General features: G+C 40.9%; 1 pseudogene; it reads left to right on the forward strand.

The window, feature by feature from the left end:
• LOC139331396 (uncharacterized) overlaps positions 1 to 14,124 on the forward strand; it is a 53,140-nt pseudogene extending 39,016 nt beyond the window's left edge.
• The last annotated feature ends 6,300 nt before the right edge of the window (positions 14,125 to 20,424 follow it).

Raw genomic sequence — 20,424 nt, forward strand, 5'->3', positions numbered from 1 at the left:
GAAAATCAATGGTATTGCAATGGATAGTTCCAATTGATTTGGCCCCATCTACAGAGTGCATAAAATATTTTTAAAAGACATACAGAGAGAGCAGCAAATCCAGTTGAAAGAAGAGGCCGTATGTAAACGTGTAGTACCTTGTTTGAGATTTCTTATTCATGGCATGTTTTAAAGGAGGACATACTGTAAGTAAAATTACTTCACACTCAGTCTGGATCACAGTACTGGGGTGTGATTCGACACATATTGCAATATTGAGGCAGTGGTCAGTCAAGTATTGTATTTTGATTTATTTTGATTTTATTTGCTTTTTTAACTCCAGGCCATAAAAAGTTGAATCATACACATCGAGATGCAAATAACAGCACTGTAAAATGTGTTTTCCCACCAAGGAAAGGATTCGCTGATGGAAGCACGGACAAAACAAACGGTGCCGATGGATCTGTCCACGTGCCCTCAGGTCTCACAAGCTGCATCTCATGAATCTGTCACAATTTTCTCCTGCAATAGAATGGTTTTTGTTTTCAGTACCTTTACATAAAACAACACATGATATGTGTATGAAATACAAAAGATTCAACCAGTGTCTGCCAGCCTCTTTGGTTTGGGACCTCTTGTCACATTTCGGAGCTGTTTATGAGCAGTTAGCAGTTTCATCAAAGCTAAAACAGAGACACCCAGTTAGTGATTTCAAAATAAAACAGTAAAGACAAGACAGGAAATGTGCAAAATCATACCGAAACTTGACAGACATGACAGTATTGTAGTAATTTTAGTTGCCTAACCTTTGCAAAAGCTATTTTATTTGCATGTGACAGTGTGTGTGGACAAAGTGTGATCCACAGTTAAAGATTCATGACGATGCTAGTGAGGATGTTCTTACTGTACCTATTGCATCACAATCACACTCACAATGAAGAATGCTCCTCTGGTGTTATTTCCACAGCAGACGCTCCTACAGAGATATCCCTGCGGGCTGAAGAACTTGCTTTTGAAAAAGCTCCTGCTTTTGACCTCACTTCCTGTGTCTTTTACAAACAGTCAGTAATTCTTTTTGATGATGCCAACACAAAGGCCTTTCTGTCAAAGTAATAATTTTGATTTCTCTGTGGTATAGACTAATTCATGTTTTGACATCCTCTAGTTGCGTAAGGATCATGTTGATGATGATGATGATTGTGGCAGTGAGGGTGTGATACACTAAACACCAACAACCTTGGCAAGGGGAACGCCATCATCTTCATCACCCTAACCTTCACAGGACTAAAATGAGATCCAATAACTTTGATTCTGTGAGCACACGCCCTATCAAAGCCCATGATCTATTCTGAGTGACATTATCCTTATGGGAGTGTCAACATGCATAGTGATGCAAGCAGGGTGCAAGAAATGTTTCTTGCTGTAGCTGAAGATGTACATAACAACATAATGCTCCATTGTGCTTCACTTTTTGTGTCCATAGTAAGGTGCGTCCCAAAAATTCAATATGCAGAGGGCATACGAGGTGAGCGCTCAGTGAAACCATTGAGAAAAAGGCAGCTACTTTAGTCAGTTGATAAGCTCAGAAATTTGATACAAAGGCTCAGAGTAAAACTTTTGCAACATGATATGCGTAAGCAAAGTGGACGTAGCTTCTGGGTCTGAAAAGTGAAGCCAATACACAGGTGCTTTAAACCAGCATTCTTTCTACTGATGACTCTACTGTTTGCAATAAGAACACTGATTGTATGCATGTGATTGATTTATTACCTGAGTACACTCATACTTGTTTCAAGTGTTTCTCAACACAGTATGATGTTCATTTTGAAAATTATGGTCCCATTTAGAGTAAAATAGACAATAAATCCGACTATGGTGTAGTTACATTGTGATTGACAAGTTTCTACCTCATTATGTCTTTGGGTTCTCAGTCAGATCTAAACAGCATAGAGGCAGTTACAGTGGCTCTATCTTTTGTGATTAACTACATATATGAACGTTTTGATTACAAAAATCATGGAAAGACAATTTGATAATCAATTTGGTTACATACTGTGGCATTAAAGGAATATTTTGGTTATTTTTATTCGGGATTTGTGATTTATGACCTACTTCCAAATCTTTTGTGTTATGACTGACTGATACACTGACTGATGTGCTCATACTGTAGCAAAAGTGAGTGGCCATTTTATGGACTGCTACATGTTCTTTGCTGGCTCATCCATCTGAACCAGCCCTAGCAGGTAGTAACACTAGCAGTCAGCCCCCACATTAAGCCACTTTTAAAGCCACTATGTTTTGTTTGCTAGGTCTTGTGAGGGGCGGTGCCATGGGCAGAAACCTGTATGATTTGGAGGGCCCTGAGCTAGAACGAGGTACTAGGAAAAAATGTTGCAGACCACCTGCCAGTGATCAGAAGAATTTATTCAGATATTCTTCATCACAGGCCATTAGTTCTCTCATAATTTAAAGTATATTTTGACCTCATTCATTTTCTACTTCTGATTTAATTATGTTTCAAGTTTGCTTCTTTTGTTTTACTTCAACTTACACTTTGTATCGCAACTGCTGCACAGCAATTTCCCTCGGGATAAATAAAGCTTCTTGAATCTTGAACTTCCCCCCAATCAAACAAAAAGGGTTTCATTGATTTTATTGGGTTGGCATTCGAGATGCATCACTCTTCCATGAATCTTGTCTAGAGTAGTTCACCTTGAAGAGTGTTATATGAGGTCTTTGTTTTTGTTAATTGTTGGCAAGTAGGGGCGTACAGTGCAAGTCAGATTGACTACGTTTTAATAAGTTTAGGGCTAAAGGCCATAGATGGCATTCAAAGTGGCAGTGGCTTTTACTGCTGATGATCACTTTTTTCCTCTATCTATGCTAAAACACAAAGTAAATTTTATCGAGCAAGTTTACCAAAAACTTTCTACTAGGGGGAAATTGATGTTCTTTTATGGACAGTGCAGACTCTTCATTTTTGAATATATTGTCAGGATCCTACTTACCTGTCCTCTCCTAGTGTGTCTCCTTGCCCTTTTTCCTAATGTTTGTTGTCTGTCTGTTTCTCCCCTGTCTGTGCAGCTGGGGGTGCTTTTCATTCCATAAATTGGTCTCCTCGTCTCCTCCACTCGCTTCCTCTCCTCGCGTCTTAGCTCCGCCCAGCGAGGACATGAAAGAGGGATGCGAGGAAGGGACGTGAGGACGGAGGAAACGAAACTCCGAAATGAAAAATCCTCGCTCCACAGCGTCAGTCCGAAGCGACGTCAATTACTGATGACGTTTGCACAGCTGTAAAAGCTGTAAAACGTGATGTTATGGTCAGATCTGCAGTCAGACTGTTCTACTCCTGATTGCTATGGATGAGGTTTCAATTGTATGCCGTTAGAGGCATAACAGAGGACGGGTGTATGGTAGATTAAACCAACGCCTTGTAGCCTTGCTTTAAAAAAACGTAATATACCAAGAATTTTCATTAATTTCTTGGTGACAGATACAATTGTTAAAAGGACACAGTTGAAACAAGAATCAATATTACATTTGTGAAGACCTGCTCCCGCCATGATTCAAACGTGTGCCACATACGACACGCCCCTTAAATAATAAAAGACTTCCGCGTAGGCTACACCGGTGTATCCTCACTCTGATCTCCTTCAGAAGCCTCCTCTCTCCTCGCTCCTCGTCTCTTTCAGGTGCATTTAAGCAATTGGAAGATCCTTCATCATGGCGGAGGGGAAACGACTTCCAGGTCGACGAAGGAGAGAGGAGACGAGGAGGCACAATTCAACATAATGAAAAGCACCCATGTTCCTAAATAGGCACACACCTGAGAGGCCTGTTCCTGATTAGGCACAGTACTTAAGGAGAGAGCCCTCTCCGACCTGTGCCAGAATATTCCTCCTGTTTCCATGGCGGTGTCTGGTTGTTCCCTGCGTGAGTACTACATTTCATTTCCTCCTGTCCTCCAGAGTTCAGCTGATGTCCATTGTCATGAATTGCCACTTTGTGTGCTCCTTTGTTACAGTGCCGACCTGCCACTTCAGCGCATGCCTTCCCTCAAACCTGCCTCGTTGGAACTCCATTTGTCCATTTCCACTCCTTTTGAGTGCACCTTTAGTTTAGTTATTATTCACTCAGACAAGTGCACTTTCTGTTGTTCATTATTGTTAATAAATCTTTGTTCAAGTAAGTCCTGTGTCCGGGTCTGCATCCTTGGCAAAAACGTAACATATATGGCACCTTAAATAAAGAAATAAAGAAATAAAGAAGATGTGCTTGATTTGACAGTGCAGAGCTGTCCAGATAACTTTGTAAATCTGTTTCATGGAACAGACTCACTTAAAGCCTGATCTCTGCTAACTCCTCAAAAATATGTATAATCTCATCCTAACAATCTGGTCTTGCCTGTTACATGCAGAGTCCCAGAGAACAAATGCACAATACAAAACCATCCAAAATATTACAAAGTCAACCAAAGATCAATGCAAAAAAGGGGGCCACCATGCGATTGTAGAGGTTCTATCATTTTGTGTGGCCGATATTCGGCTAACAAATGTGACAATGTATTTTTATTGCTGCTTAAGTATTGTTAGAATTGTTACAGATAGATTTGAGGAAATGTGAATGAAATTTTATACAATTTCCAGGCAAGCTGAGCAATAACCATTTTAATAATTACATTACAGAAAAGTATTATCAACTTAGACACAACAGATGGGCCATTATTCACTTTGATAACAGTATCATGAAGGAGACAAAGTTAGTGCTTTATTTTCATCACATAGCCGTTAGTGAAGTTGAAATAATAAGCCTATGGGAACAGACATCTTGATAGTAAACTACTCAGCACTTAATGTTGGAGTTTGCCCAAAGGTGTGTAAATGTACAAATAATGAAAGGTTATATCAGTGAAGACAGCATCTGGTGTAATGGAGCAGAAAGTGTTTAAAGTGTTCATGCTTGGTAAAGTGATTCCACTCTGGATAATATTGCTGTAAATCATATGCAGTGTCTAAGTGAAGCACTCTCAAAATAAAATCAAAGACGAGGTTTAGTATTCCAATTTAGTTCCATCAAAGTGAAAGCGCAGTGCGGAGTAATGCTAACATAGTACAGAAATTAGAAAAAGCTGGAGTTAAATACTGGTTTTGTTTTTGTCTTTTGTTTCTTACAAAATAGTATATTTACATCACCTTGTGTTTCTTATTATCTCGTCATAATGCCTTTTATGTTATCTGTAAAGCAATTTGTACTACCACATTATTGAAAGGTGCTAAATTTGGCTTGCCTTGCTAGCTTTTAATTAGAAATCACCAAACTCCACAATTTCTGACACTGCAATCAGAAGAATCATTAAATCAATTCTCATTTTGGCCAGGAAACAGAGCACCTAGAGAGTGTCGGTAACGCCTCATCATCAGTCCCTTGAAGGCCGATAGCTCCGCCTTTAGTCGTTCCTAGTTGGTCTTTTGTTGGCATGCCACTCTGGTTGAAACATTAAGAAGATTTAATTGTGAGTTGTTGGACTTTATGAAAGTACACTGATTCATGGAGTCTCATGGGTTTTACTCTCTGATGTAGTGTGCAGTTTTTTCTCTTTAGTGGAAAGAAAACTGCGGTTCCCTAATCGTTCTTTGTTTAATCAAGCTACTGTCAACCTTAATCGTATGAAGATGATTAAAGAGTAAACGTGTGTTGAGACGAGGGCTGCCAAATGTTGCCTCATGAAAAAGCAAACAAGAAAGGACGAGTTTCTGAGTAGTCATTCAGGGGGAGATGATAGTATTTATTCTCAATATAAAGCACTTTTTTTTTTAGAAAGTTCAAAGGAGGCTGATTTTCTGGATATACCAGTCACTTATTATAAGCAAGCTAAATGTGCAGTATGAACTTTAAGCCGCTTATGGATTTTGTGCGAACCCTGATAATGATCATGAGGCCAACACAGCACTTTTTGGCTCGCAGACCAATTGATTGGCTACCGAACACTTGGATTATGTTGATTTTTTTTTCTTTGTTGGAACAAAAGATGCACAGACAACTACACTTGTGTTGTTTTGCAAAAGGCTGACCCAAAGCTATGCAAGCCAACTCACCGGCCCGCCCAGCAGGAAGGTCCGTGGCTCCATCCCTGAGCTTCTCTCTAATCTCCCAGTAATACAGCTTGAGTCATGATAAAACGGCTCTGATGGAAGCAAATCCTGTTATCCTGGGGGCTGGTGGTGGTGGAGGGAAGGGCAGCCTTTGTTACAGGTGGTGGATGAGTTCAAGAAATGAACCCCACTGTGGATTTTAGGATTAAACACACCAGAACAACATTGAAGAGGCAGCACAAGCAATGTGTGTCTATGTGGGTCCTTTTCACATATAGAAAGATTGACTTATCCTCTCTCTCTCTGTTTCTCTCTCTCACACACAAATTTCACACATAGAAGCCTAAAAGCACAGTAGAACACACATTTTGAGGACCAAGGAGGTTGGCTCCTAATGGAAATGCATTTCAGCTGCTGCCACATCTCATCTTTTATATTGCTTTTTCATTGAAAAGAGGGGCTCTTTGACTAGAGGAATACAGTTTTTGTAGGCCTTTGTCCCAACACTCTCATCTCTTACAAGGACATATTAGCCCTTTATCTTTTACAGAAATGCTGGCACATTATTTTTCCTTTATCCCATTTCATATTGGTCTCTCACATTCAGATCTAGTCAAAAGGGATATGAGGAAGGCTTTATGTGATCCCCTCTTTTTTATGTAGCTCATTGCCTGATAGGTGGAATACTTATAACTATGAACAAACCATCCTTTCTCAGTGGCTTTTTGTTTCTTTTATGACTAGTAATAATGTTGCAGCTGAATTCAAAATCATAGATACTGGAATCTATTAGGCATTTCTTTAACATGTTTACATTATGTAAATACAAATATTAGGAATTATTATAAATGTATGTCATAAATGTTTCATAAATGGTTTATAACACACTGTAATATAACAATAATGTCCTCTTTTTAGTAGACCCCTACATGCAACCCTGGTTCCAAAAAAGATGGAGAAAGTTGCTGACATTGATTTTACGAAGTGTTCCCGAGCCCATGTCATAACATCCTTTATAGAGTCATGTGTTCAGTAGTGAACCTTGCTCCATCCTTGCTTGTGAATGACTGATAAACTATGATGTCAGTAAGTTTGTATCACAAGGGGGTCCCCTACATTCATTGTCTGAAGTGCATAACATAAGCTGAGGGGTACAAAAATGTTCTTTTTTAGAGCTTAAGAGCTGGCTCTTACAGTGTTTAGGAAGTTCTGTTGAAGTTTCAGGAGTTTCTGACAGCTTGCGTAATGAGTAAAGTATCTCCCCACAATACTGCAGAGACTGATTTGGGATGAATCACCTGTCAATTGCTCAAGAATTACCTGTGCTATGATGAGCACATCCTGAAAAATACTAACAGCCAGAAAGAAATCATTCTGACCACTCCTTATAGAGCCTGACAGGGGAGTGTGAGTACGTGACTGATAAACAGAATGAAGAATAAGGTGCACTTGAAAACATACCTGGACAAGCTACAGATATGCTGGATTTATGATGTGATCTAATGGAAGAATTTCATGGTTCACTTTTAGAGAGAAGCCTTGAAGGATAAGAGTTATCTTATCTTTGGTCCAATAGTATTACCTTATGTATTTCTGCAACAACTTCCTGACTGCGCAGGAATGTGTCAAGTTCTATTTGATGCTATAGCAAGTGATACTAGGCAAAAAAATAAATAAAATGAAAATAAAAGGATGTGTGTAAGAAAGGAAAAACAAACACAAATCAGGCAAAGAAAGATGTAAGTATCCCTAATCCAGTCTGATTGCACAGGCTCAGTTAGCCGAGTTTCTGTAGCTGGAGGCCTTTTGATAGCCTATGATTATCCACACACTCTGCCATTCACTGACACAGGCTGAAGGCCAGCCAATTAGCCTTTGGCCTGCAGAAAGCGAAAGCTCGGGCCAGTTGTGTTGTGGTGTGGTTATCTATGATAGCTAGCAGTGAAACCCCCACTTATGGTGTCAAGAGGTTGTTTGGGTCCTTTATACGGCATGACACTGCTGATGAGCCGTGACTAGTGGAGAGTTATGATTACAAATGCCGAGCAAACAGGGTGATAATGTGCTTTGTCATTCAGTTAGTCCTTCTGTCAGTCACATGTATGGTGAGCCTGGTCTCATTCCCAGAGCATCAAATACCGGCGTTTTGTTATGCCCCTCAGTGTCTCCTTTGGACACACAAGGTACCCTTTAGCACATGGCTTTCAGTTAACTCCAACGTGCATCTGTATGTATGTATGTATTTATGAAACAGAGGAGTGTGACAAAACAGCACTGGTATCTGATGACCTGCAATGAGAACATGTTGTAGTGGTATACAGAGTGTTGAATCATTCTCTTGAAATCTGCTAGGCAGTATGAATTTTCTCATACCTCGCGAGTATACGCTGGAGGCCTGCATTTTGACAGCGAGAGCCAGGCTACATTTTGAGAGTTAAACATGTTCAGATGAATCAGTGGAAAAACGGTTTATCACTTTAATCCAGTTGTGGCACAAAAAATGAAAAGCAGCTTATATCAAACACAGTTGTTTGTATCATTTGTGATTTTTCTTTTTATGAGTAATCCTAGATCAAATGTTGATGCATGCTGTGTGCGTATCCATCCTGTTTGATGGAGTGAGCCTGAAATGAAAATGTATCACCTGTTTTATAATCCCTGACAAGAGAGTATATTAAATGTTAATCCCTTATTATTAGAAATGGTGACAATATGAGAAAGGTGGGGTTGGACAAGGGATGGGAGAGGAGAAAGATAAAAGCTGGATATGTGACAGAATTCTGAGGGAATAATGACTTGTGATGATTGACTTTTTCCACTGTTTTCTTTTTTCTCCTCAAACTCAAGTGCACCATCACAAGTAGCATGTTACTAGCCTCCTCTTTTGACTCTGCATCCGCAGAGAATGTCTGAGATTAGTCTTGGATCGGTGCTCAGACTTGCTCCCTTCTGTGGCCAAATTGTATTCACTCGACAGCAGTCTTACAAGTAACGGCAACGAAGAAACAATTAGAACCATAAAAGCTGATAGCTCAGGGCTCTGCAGACCAGCTCTACCATTACTGAGTTATTAGACGGTGAGGGCTGGGAGGGGAGATTTAAATGAAGGCATGGGTTGGAAGAAGAGATAGAGATGAGGACTGTGAAAAGCGGGAGCTAAAGGGGAGAGGAGAGGAGCTGTAAAAAAAAAAGAAAAAAGATAAAGAAACGAGACATGAGAGGAAAGGTGAAGAGAAATGAAAGAGAACAGAATTGAAGTGGGGCTTGTCTTACAGTGGGATAGTGGGAATATCAGGCAGGTTGGGATGAGGATAACATGACAGATCAAGGGATGAAGTAAGGCATCCCACTGAGGCAGCACACAAGTGAATGCAGACAAAGAAGAACAGCTGTTGAGCAGCTTGTTTCACATGAAAACCCCAACAGAAAAGAGGATGAGAGGAGAGGAAAGTACAGAGGAGGGAAAGCAATGAGATAAAAATGTACCATAGACTCTGTGATGTGTATTTTGTTAGATTCATTACATCCTGGTCAATTAAATATGCAGTTAAGGGTCTGTTTTCCCACTCAGCATGAACATATATCCAGAGCAGCTCGGGACTGAGTAAGAGACCTACAGTTCAGAATGTTAAAGGCCATTCACATTACATTCTTCAGAGCTTGTGGCATTAAAACCACACCTACAGCAAAATGACTCACAGTTGGAGCACTTCTCCAGCTTGGATCAGCATGAAACTCTCCAGGTTAAATCATCACTACAAAAGATGCATTCACAGTTTAGGAAAATATCTAGTTCTTACATGAACATTTAAAGATATACAACTATGACTCATGAATCACAGAGCTAATCCCATGACTTGCACCGCTTGTTGCAGGTAAAAGCTGAAGATAATGGTGTTGAGAAAACTGATAATTTACTTTTGGATTGATTCAATTGTGGGTGAATTTTGTTGTGTTGTATTTCCCGTCCCGTCCCGTCCCGTCCCGTTTTTTTTTTTTTTTTTTTTTTTTTACCAAATCGAGATCGTAAAAGGCTGCACACGGGGACAGAGACAGGGAGTTTGTGAAGAGCAATGTCCTTTAATGAACACTTCAATTTAGTGTTACAATAGAGGAATCAGGATGATCCAGCACAGAAAGGAGAAAGGAGAGCAGGCAGGCAGGTAGAGAGTCCAGACTAGTGCTCCAACTGACAGGGATACACCGGAGCAGGTGGCTGGAGATAAACCTGAGGCAGGCGAGAAGACACACAAGAGTCAGGAAGGCAGGTAAGCTGCAAAACAACATAGAGTACCTCAGAGACAGGAATCAGACTGCTTCCACATTGCATAACAGACAATTTGAGTGCTGAGTGAAGAACTGGGGTCTATATACTAAAGAGCTGGTGAGTCTGAATTAACAGATGAGCATCAGGTGGGATCAGGTGATGAGGAGGAGGCATGGACAGGTGGAGCCAACCTGCCAGTGTTCCTACAGAAACACCCCCACACCACAGACGGGGAGATACAGACAACACACACAGGGGAAAAGGAAAACAGAAACACAAAGGGGAGGCAGACTCCTGTTTGATCCAAAAAAAAAAAAAAAAAAAAAAAAAGAAACACACTCTGCTGCAATGTGAGCATGTGTTATCCCAATAATTAGCCACAACATATTCAGCACTTACTGTAACAGATTGTGCTTATTGTGCTGGTGGCATGCCACCTGGCTGAAGCTTGTGTCAATTTTCATTCTCCCATGAACTGCAGGTAATGTATGGTTTAATTTCCCTTTCAGCCCTGCATCAAGCCTGCCACGGTTTTGCGATTTTGCTTTTACAGTATATGCCCACAGCAGCAGCAGCAGCAGCAGCAGCAGCAGCAAGACATGATCCGGTTCAGACTTCATGTGTAAATAGAGTGCTGCCATAGCAGCCATTACCCTGTTGTTCACTCTTCCATGTGACACACAGCCTTAATTACAATCCACCACTTGGAAAAATTCAGACCTCTCAATGTGTAAGGGGAACAAATTGTGATTGCTTGATAATAGACACTGTTAAGTCTGCCCCATTAACCATGCTCCATTAGCATAAACAAGAGTTTGGTTGACCATAAATCACAATGGTTTTGTTGAACTGCTTAATGTAATGCAGAACATCTTTTGTGCTCCACATACGCTGCTTTCACCTCAGCAGCCAAAGGAGAAGCGGGGCACTGTGAATTGTTATGAAGACCTTCTGAGTGCAGTTACTTAATATCATGTGTTTGGAAAGATTTTATTTTCCAATTATTTTATTTTAACATTGAGTTTTCCATTTGCTTTTCTTTTTTCATTTGTATACATGCTGTAGTCCTGTGGTGGAGAGAACAAAATCTCTTCCCTGTTGGAGCAGAATACAACCATTTGAATACGGCTTCTGCAGTCTTATAAAACACAGAAATACTATACAATTTCATCTCACATTTGGTATCACGCTGTAACACATTTCCCTGTGAAATTACTGACTATGGCAAAGTTTTTCATTGAACATAAGCCCGAAAACACTGAACATAACACATTCAACCCCAGATATCTTAGAAACCAACCAAAATAAGACATAAACAAAATATTATGTTTAATAAGTAAATACGTGCATGTCCTGTCCCATGAGTCTGAACATAAGGAATAACTTTGCAAAACAGATTGCAGGATAACATGATGATAATGCCCTCAAATGTCCTCTGTTTTAATTGGCAGAGAGCTGGCATGCAGGTGTCCAGGCTCTCAGCACACTGAGTGACAGACAGGCAAGAATAAAAACAGAGTCCAGACAGAGAGAAACCGAGAAATTAACCAAGTGAATGGCGCAGAGACATTTTCAGCAAGAATGGACACCTGACTAACTTCCCACCTCTATTTTGAAAACAGAATTGACGTCAGGATTCAGTGTGAGACCCTTCTTTTGGGTCAGCCTACCTGTCTTTTTAGACACCTTTCAGGGTTAATTCCAATGAAGTGCCTAAAAACAGCCTGTTGTACTGTACTTTTCTGAGCAAGCAAGTAAGAATCATGTATTATGACCCAGCTTGTAGCACACATTGGCAACAAACTGTAAGTCTTTGCAGCAACCTAGTTACAGCTTAGCTGAGCTAAAACATCTTAGAAACCATATAATCTGTCAATGTAGTTAACCAAATGGGTATTTTGTGGTTGGTTATGTGCTCGTATGAGACAAATCTGCCATCTTGGTTATTTGTATCAATTTCCACTGTTGTATGCTCAGGATTGTATGGACTGGACTTGGGGTAATTCATCAGGCTGGTCTAACACCAGCGTACACTGACTCTGCACCCTTATACTTTCACTAAGAAACCGCTGGGGGACAAGTGTAGCGGCAACCTCGTGTGCTCAACCGAGGACGCAAACTCCCTCCTGCATAATACCCTGAGCGACTGAGCGGAGTACGCCAGTCCCCAAAAAAAGCCTTTATGGACGACCTGACTGTCACCACCACATCTGTCCTGGGCAGTAGATGGATTCTCCAAGGCCTGTAGAAGCTCATCACCTGGGCAAGGATGAGCTTTAAGCCATAAAAATCAAGGTCTCTAGTGCTCAAGAGAAAAGTAGTGGACAAGTTCCGCTTCTCACTGCCTGGAGCTGCCATCCCATCCATCACAGAGCAGCCAGTTAAGAGCCTCGGGAAGTACTTTGACTACAGCCTCAAAGATTCTGCGTCTATTCAGAAAACCAGCACAACCAGCAACAAGTACTTGAGGATTGGCTGATTCAGGTTGACAAATCATGTCTGTCAGGGAGGTTCAAGGCGTGGATTTACCAGCATTCCATCTTGCCCTGGATCCTGTGGCCTCTGCTGGTGTACACAGGACCCATAACAACAGTCGAGGCCATGGAGAGAAACATCAGCTACCTGCGTAGATGGCTTGGTCTACTGTGCAGTCTGAGCAGCTCCGCCCTGTATGGCACCAGCAACATCCTGCAGCTCCCATTCAGCGGCCTTGCCGAAGAGTTCATCTCCAGAACACGGAAAGTCTTGCAGTACAGGGAATTCAGGGATCCAAAGGTGGCATCATCTGGCATCCAGGTGTTAACAGGCAGGAAATGGAGGGCAGACAAAGAGGTGGCTGAGTCACGGCTGTGGCAGAAGGCCCTGGTGGGGTCCATAGCCACAGGGCGTGCAGGCTACCTCCCAGCAACCAGGGTGGACAAGGCCATGGGCAAAGAATGACAACATCTCGTTCAGGAGAAAGTGCGGGCAGGCATGGAGGAAGAATGAGCTAGCAGGATGGTTGGAATGGGGCAACAAGGAGCATGGACTAAATGGGACAATGTTTTGCAACGAAAGATCACCTGGTCCATCATCTGGAAAGCAGACTTCCATCGCATCAGGTTTTTAGTCCAGTCCGACATCCTACCAAGTCCAGCCAACCTCCATGTCTGAGGCAAAACAGAAACACCATCCTGTCCCCAGTGTCCAGGATGGGGATCCCTGGAACACCTCCTCAGCAGCTGCCCAAAAGCCCTGGGAGACTGTCGCTATTGCTGGCGCCATGACTAGTTGCTTGGGGTGGTTGCTGACAACACCATCCAAGACCACCACAAACCAAAGACCATCAGGTTCCATAGAGCCAAAGAGAAGCCCAACACTCAACCACCAAGTCTGGCCTCCTTACCTCTACCACTGACTGGCAACTGGAAGTGGATCTTGGCATCAGCTGAAGTTCCAAGCCAGCATAACATCTATACAGCTCTGACCAGACATGATCATCATGTCAGATTCCACCAAGCAGTTGATCATTCTTGAGCTCACAGTGCCCTAGGAAGGATGGATTAGGCCAATGAGAGGAGGCGTGCCAAGTACCAGGAGCTGGTGGATGAGAACAGGAGGCAAGGCTGGAAAACTCGCTGTGCACCGCTGGAGGTTGGCTGCCGAGGATTTGCAGGACAGTCCCTCTGCAAAGTATTCATGGTGCTGGGCCTCACCAGGGAGGCAAAGAGGAAGGCCATCAGGTCTGCAACTTAAGCTGCAGAGAAAGCCACAAGGTGGCTATGGATCAAGAGGGCAGATCCGTGAGCAAACCCTGCTGGAACACAAGCCAGGATCTGATCAACCCTGGTTGGGTGACCTGGGCGAGGGTGTCTGATGTTGAAAGACCCGAAACACCCAATGACCCCAGGTTACATCACTGATGATGTGTCCCAGCGCATCTGCAAGATGTATCTTTCACCTGAGTGTACTGTAAGTGAACTCAAGAGGATATGAAAATGATGCTGCTAAACTGCTGCCTGCCAGGTGCTTGCTAGAATAATGCTCATTTAATGTTGACAAAAATGAAACCGAGGTCAGTCATTAGGTAAATAGATGCCTGAAGAAAAATGTTATTTGCAGTGTTATCAATAGTCTTCTTAACTCCATCAGAGGAAGTTTGTGCAGGTGGTTGGTAATATAAACAGGTTACATTACTGTCTGCTTCCACAACTGCATTATACATAATGAGAGTAATTACAAGACAAAGCTTCATAATGACTGACATGAGATTTTTGTTTTTTGCAGAACACTTGTATTACCTCACATGCTTTCAGACCTAATGCATCAAGAAGTGTAACAGTGAGCTTCAGTACATGAAACATTTACAACTGAATGCAGATAAAGCACCATCTCTTGAGCTAATCAATATAAAAAAGAGAAAAGGCTACACTTTGAAAATCAGCATGACAGCATCATCAGCATAAAAGCATAAAATGTAAATGGTGAGTTAAAAGGCTTTTCAGGATCACTGAGACACCCCTTAATCAATATTCAATAACAGAGACAAAGTAGAATTATCACCTTGTTGTCTGCCTTTGCCCACTGGCCTTGTTGCAGTTTACGTCCATATCTGCCCAGACTCACATTATATATGTAGTGAAGATTTTGAAGGAATTTGATAAAAGGTATTAAGTGTCTTTTTTGGTGAAATGGAAGTTGTCTCTATATTGACATGTATGATTCCAGTGAATCATTCCCAGTATGAAACATATTTTCTTCACTTAGAGACTATTTTTAGAGGGCTTCATCACATGGAGCAACGACGATCACCTGAAGCTCAATATCAGCAGAACCAAGGAGCTTGTGGTTGACTACAATGCTCCAAATGTGGATGTTGCTACAAAGAAGCTACAAATTGTTAAAACATGGATGCTTCAAACACATCTTCACCCTGGCAGCACAGAAGATCTACACAGTCAACACAGTTTCAAGGTGGACACCCAAGATTAGACTCACCAACTCACTATCTGATCTAATTAGTTCATTCTTGAGTCCCAGTGAACATTTGTGCCAAATTTGAAAAAAAAATAAAATAAAATAAAAAAATCCATCAAAGCATTCCTGAGATATCATGTTCAGGGAAGTGAGATGGATGGACAACCTGAAAACATTGTGCCTTTGTATGCAGATGCTTAAAATGCTACTGATAATGGTATCTGTGTCACTCAGGGAAGAATGGAGTATTAGATGCTTAATCTTCCTGCTTTCTCTCCCCATGTGTCCTGCTTTGTCAATTATTTAATGACAGCAAAATGCCAGAAAATCATGCACAAAAAAGGCTGCTTTGTATCATCTCATTACAAAACAAAACAATTTAAATTCAACTCTGGGAGGTACATTTCTAATCTCCTCTCTTCTGTTTAGTTGGCCATGCAACTCTTGGCTTCAGCTCACCTCTGGGACAATCCTGAGCAAAGCTTAGGGTAGTTTACTTTAACAATGTTTGGCTGCACCTTTTATTTCCCGTCCCCTTGTGTCCTGCATGCAAAATAACACTCCTGCAAAGCTTAATACCAAGGCCAACGCAATATACTGATACAATTAGTACAGTGTGTGGTGTTACTAAGCGGGCTGTAAAAGAGTACTTGACATTAAACCCAGTGTATCAGCTCAACATTTTACAATCAGTGCTGTTACTGCACAGCACTGAATATGCAAGTGTCTCCATGGGAAACAAAAACTGCTGCAACAGAGGAATAGATGGACTTAAACTGTATTCATGGTGCAAGTAACAGTGGTTTGTTTGAAATAACAGCAGTGTGTGTTTTTCATTGTTTATTGCTTCTGCAGGCTTGTATATTTAGAAACAGCTTCAGCAGCGGTGTGTTTAGCTCCGTCCATCAGTTTTGAGGAATTTCAATATCTGGTACACCCTTTTCCTCTGTCTCCCGCTCTTTCAGTTCACCTGGGCCTTACTACATCTGCCTTATAATTGGCTGTGTTTCAAACCCTGCAGAGAAATTCAACACCTCATTAAAGCCTTCGGCAAAACCTGAATCATTCAGTGAAGAACAGGCAATTAAAGGGATGTTGGCATGGGGTTCCTGTTGGCTGATTTATTGATTGCCTGACTGTGGTTGGTTACTTGTCTGTCTCACATCCTTCCTCTTTTCTGGAGGGGTATTTGCATGTGATGTCTCTCCAAAGTGTCATTTGAAGAAGGAAAATGACATCAGGTCACGTGGTTGTTAAACTTTGTGGTCTGTTTTACAGAATACTGTTCATTCTTTTAGCACACTAACAAACATTTCAGCAAGGAAATCACTTGGAATTAAATCTCAAGGTAAACAAGAAACACAGTGGACATAATCCTTCATTATTTCCTGGATTATGCAGAGTCATTTAAAGAGAAATGACTTTGCAGATTGGGCTCTAGAGTCTTAACTATATTACCTAACCTCTCGTCACAGTCTTAAGATGCTGGGTGATGCTTAACAGAAACTGATCCAAGTCCACTGCATGACAGCCTGTTCCCACAACAGCATTTGGTTCCAAATCACTTCCCTCTCCTATTGGATTTGGATTGGATTTTTTTTTTTTTTTTTTTCCCATCATCACAGAGTGCGAAATAGTAATAATGCTAATAATAATAGAGTCATTTGATTTGGGTATTTTCTCGAAATAGTTAAAGCAAAAACAGTATGTTTGACAATAAAAAAACATAGCTACCTGCTGAAATTAGAGGATGTTTTTCCTTGTGGCTTGTTTGCTGTGCCTGCGAGAATGAGGCTCGGTCTTTAATTTGAGCTGCACCCTGGCAAAGATGATTAATGGAATTCCTATGCACTCGGATCGGTTCTCACAGGTGATTTAAAGGTATAATAATCCTTTACGATATTGCTCTGTGGTTTCCAAGCCATTAAAATAACACCAAATGTGTCAGAGGAACACAAGCAGTTCATTTAAAACAGATTGCTGGCCTAGCATGGGACTGGGACACAGACACTGGGGAGTTATTTCTAAGGTGTCACTTCTCTGGCTGTTTGCATGGAAGAAAAATGGAAAACATTTAGTGTGGTTCATATCTCAAATTTCCTGGGTATTCCACACACTTATGGTTGAAGCATTTCCCATCTTGAGATTCTGATGTATCTTCAAAAGCTGTATGTTCCCACATGTCTGTGTGTGCATGTCTGTTATTGGGCAGAAGCTCGCCCTTGTGAGTTTTTCTAAACGCGTTCAGTGCTTATGTAATTGGCAATTTTTTGCCCAAAAAAACTATAATCTTGCCATGTGGAGAAAAACATGTTATACTACTAGTTTTACAGCTTTGCAGGAAAACCCTGAATCGTGACACTTACAATACCTACATACTTCTAATAGCAAAGGTTTTTTGCCCCCCCGGCAAAAAAATTGAAAAAAAAGAAAAGAAGAAACCTCAGTGAGTCAGGCGCTGGATACAAAGATTGCTGCCATGAAAACTAGAAAAGATACCCACCCACTAAAACTCCCTTTTGAAACAAACTACGGCGCAGACTTCAGTAGAAAATTGTTGTCAATGAGAAGTGTTCACACTGAGGTCTGAGGGCTTTCACCTTTCTTCCAGTTAAATACCTCACTGCTGAATATTCATGCTACTTATTATTTTGACAGGCAGCCAGCCGGCGAGATTCATTAGAGATAAAAGTGATTTATGACTCTAAATTTGATGATTCATAACAGCTATCTATAACTAAGGGATTCATTATCTTCATTGTTTTTCTATCCTCACTTGCTTGTATATTGATGAATCTGTTCTTCTTCTTTTCTGTAACTTTATTGTACAGTTTACTCTGTTTGGATGGAGTCTGGCTGTGGATGGGTGAGGGTATTAGCCCCCCCCCTTTATTTTGCTTTAAAATCAGGTTTATTAGTGACTGTCAGTGGGTTTGAACTGGACTAAATCTGGGGTCCATTACATGATTTGCCTTGTTTTCACTCACTGCCCTTAGGTTTCGCTATTTTGTGATTTTTGGGTTGCATTAGTATTTTAGGTTGCCAGTGAAATTGTGATATTTTCAAATCTTTATTGTTTTTTGCCTATTGGGGCATTGAGCCCTAATAAGTATTTGACCTTGATTCAATTCACTTTTTTTCATTTAGGATTGCTGGTGGAGATTGCATCAATACTCCATTAATCTGACTTATTTCCACCTCTGTCTAAAGTTTTAAACATTGATGCTATCTTAAGGCTTTTATTCTATAATATGAGAAATATATTTTCTTACACTGGTGCTGATTACTGGTAGAGTGTCTTCCCAATAGAAGAGATGTGTTCCTGACACTAATCATTCAGTGACATGTCACGTGTAACTAAAGCAACCATGGAGTCATGGATCGGGGTCCAATAAATCACAGAGAATTTACACAGTAAATCCAGCAAATAACACAAATAAAGTAGAAGCTAAATGTATACATAAATGATGATTAAGTATAAATTACTGCTACCCAGTAAGTCATAATGTTGGGATGAAGCGTGTATCCTTGTGTCTTGCATGTCATGTGGAGTTGAGGAGGAATATGTTTCAAATTTTGGATCCTGACTCAATTCCAGCAATCAAGATATAGTTTATCCTAATTAAAGCACTTGCCACTGGTCATAAAACTCAGAATAATTCACAGTCATCATTCTTCATCCATGCCTTATTTTTCCCGCTGGGAATTACAGCGAAGCCCAGCAGTAGATATCTTAGTGGTAGGTATACATCTGTAATTCTTGTTTTAGACAGCTGAATCTCTTCCAGGCCTACTTTCAGTCTGATCTATAAAAAGATGAAGGAAAGGTTATGTTTCTTCCCTGAAGAGCCTGAGAGTGTCCCGCTGAGCTTCATTTAAGGTATACATGATACTTTGCATTAATTAGGCATCTTCGTTGGTGAGAAAATTGACTTTAACTGAGCATGCCAAATATGGTTAGGAATTCCACATGTCTGTCTTTAGGACTAGCAGACCTGGGTCTGCATCAACCAGGGGAATCCAGTTCAACACAATCATACAGCCTCGGTGACTGGACAGGCACATAAAGCTGAAATATGTGGAGTTTAATTGCTGTTGTGGGATGTGTTGTAAACAATTAAAAACACTTTCATCATTGTCTAACTTCATCACTTCAGTGAGAAATTTTTACATCACATCTGTATAACATCTGTTATAAAAAAGAGAAAGATATCTCATGATGTCTGACCTGAAAGACAGATTCAATTAGATCGCTATTACAGATCTAATCATTACTTTATAATCACCTTAACATCGTCAGCTAACAACGCTTCATGAATCCCAAAGAAGAGACATTAATATTTGAAACACATAACAATAAAGTAATGTTTGCTTCTGCCTGACCTTTACTCCATAGTATCATGTTGGAAAACTGCCAAAAGCAAAGTAGTTAAAATCCCTTTGCAAAGCAGTGGTAGAGAGGGGAGGAGATACAGGTAGTGTACTTTTGGCTGTCAGGCACTTAAAACACTAGACACATCTCTCAGAGAGCAGAGAGAGACAAAGGGGCTAAGCCAAAACAAGGCACTCTGCTAAGCCATTGTCAGACTGGAAATCCTGCTTGTAAACCCTCCAACACAGACACACACATACACACACACACACACACACACACACACACACACACACACACACACACACACACACACACACACACACACACACACACACATACACACACACACACACACACACACACACACACACGGTTTACTTTTGACACTTTTTGTGTATTCACAGCTGGTCAAGGTATTAGATATAAATACATATCACAATGACAGAACTCTCACCAATGCTAAAGGCAAACACCTAAACATTTTGAGAAGCATCACTTTCTTCAGGGAGTTAATTAGTGAGTTTTTGAAGTGCTGGTTATCAATGGACAGCGCTACATTAACTAGCAGTTTCCACCATTTCCATTATACTAAGCTAAGCTAGCCTACTGTTGCCTATAGCTTTATATTTACTGTACAAATAAGAGACAGATATCTAACCCTGAGCCAAAAAAGGGTATTCTCCAACATATCGACCATTGGCCTTATAGAATATCCACGTCCCACAAAGTGGGTCTTGCATTCCAGTGGTTGACCA

The sequence above is a fragment of the Chaetodon trifascialis genome, chromosome 1 (genome assembly GCF_039877785.1).
Source record: "Chaetodon trifascialis isolate fChaTrf1 chromosome 1, fChaTrf1.hap1, whole genome shotgun sequence".
NCBI classification, from domain to species: Eukaryota; Metazoa; Chordata; class Actinopteri; order Chaetodontiformes; family Chaetodontidae; genus Chaetodon; species Chaetodon trifascialis.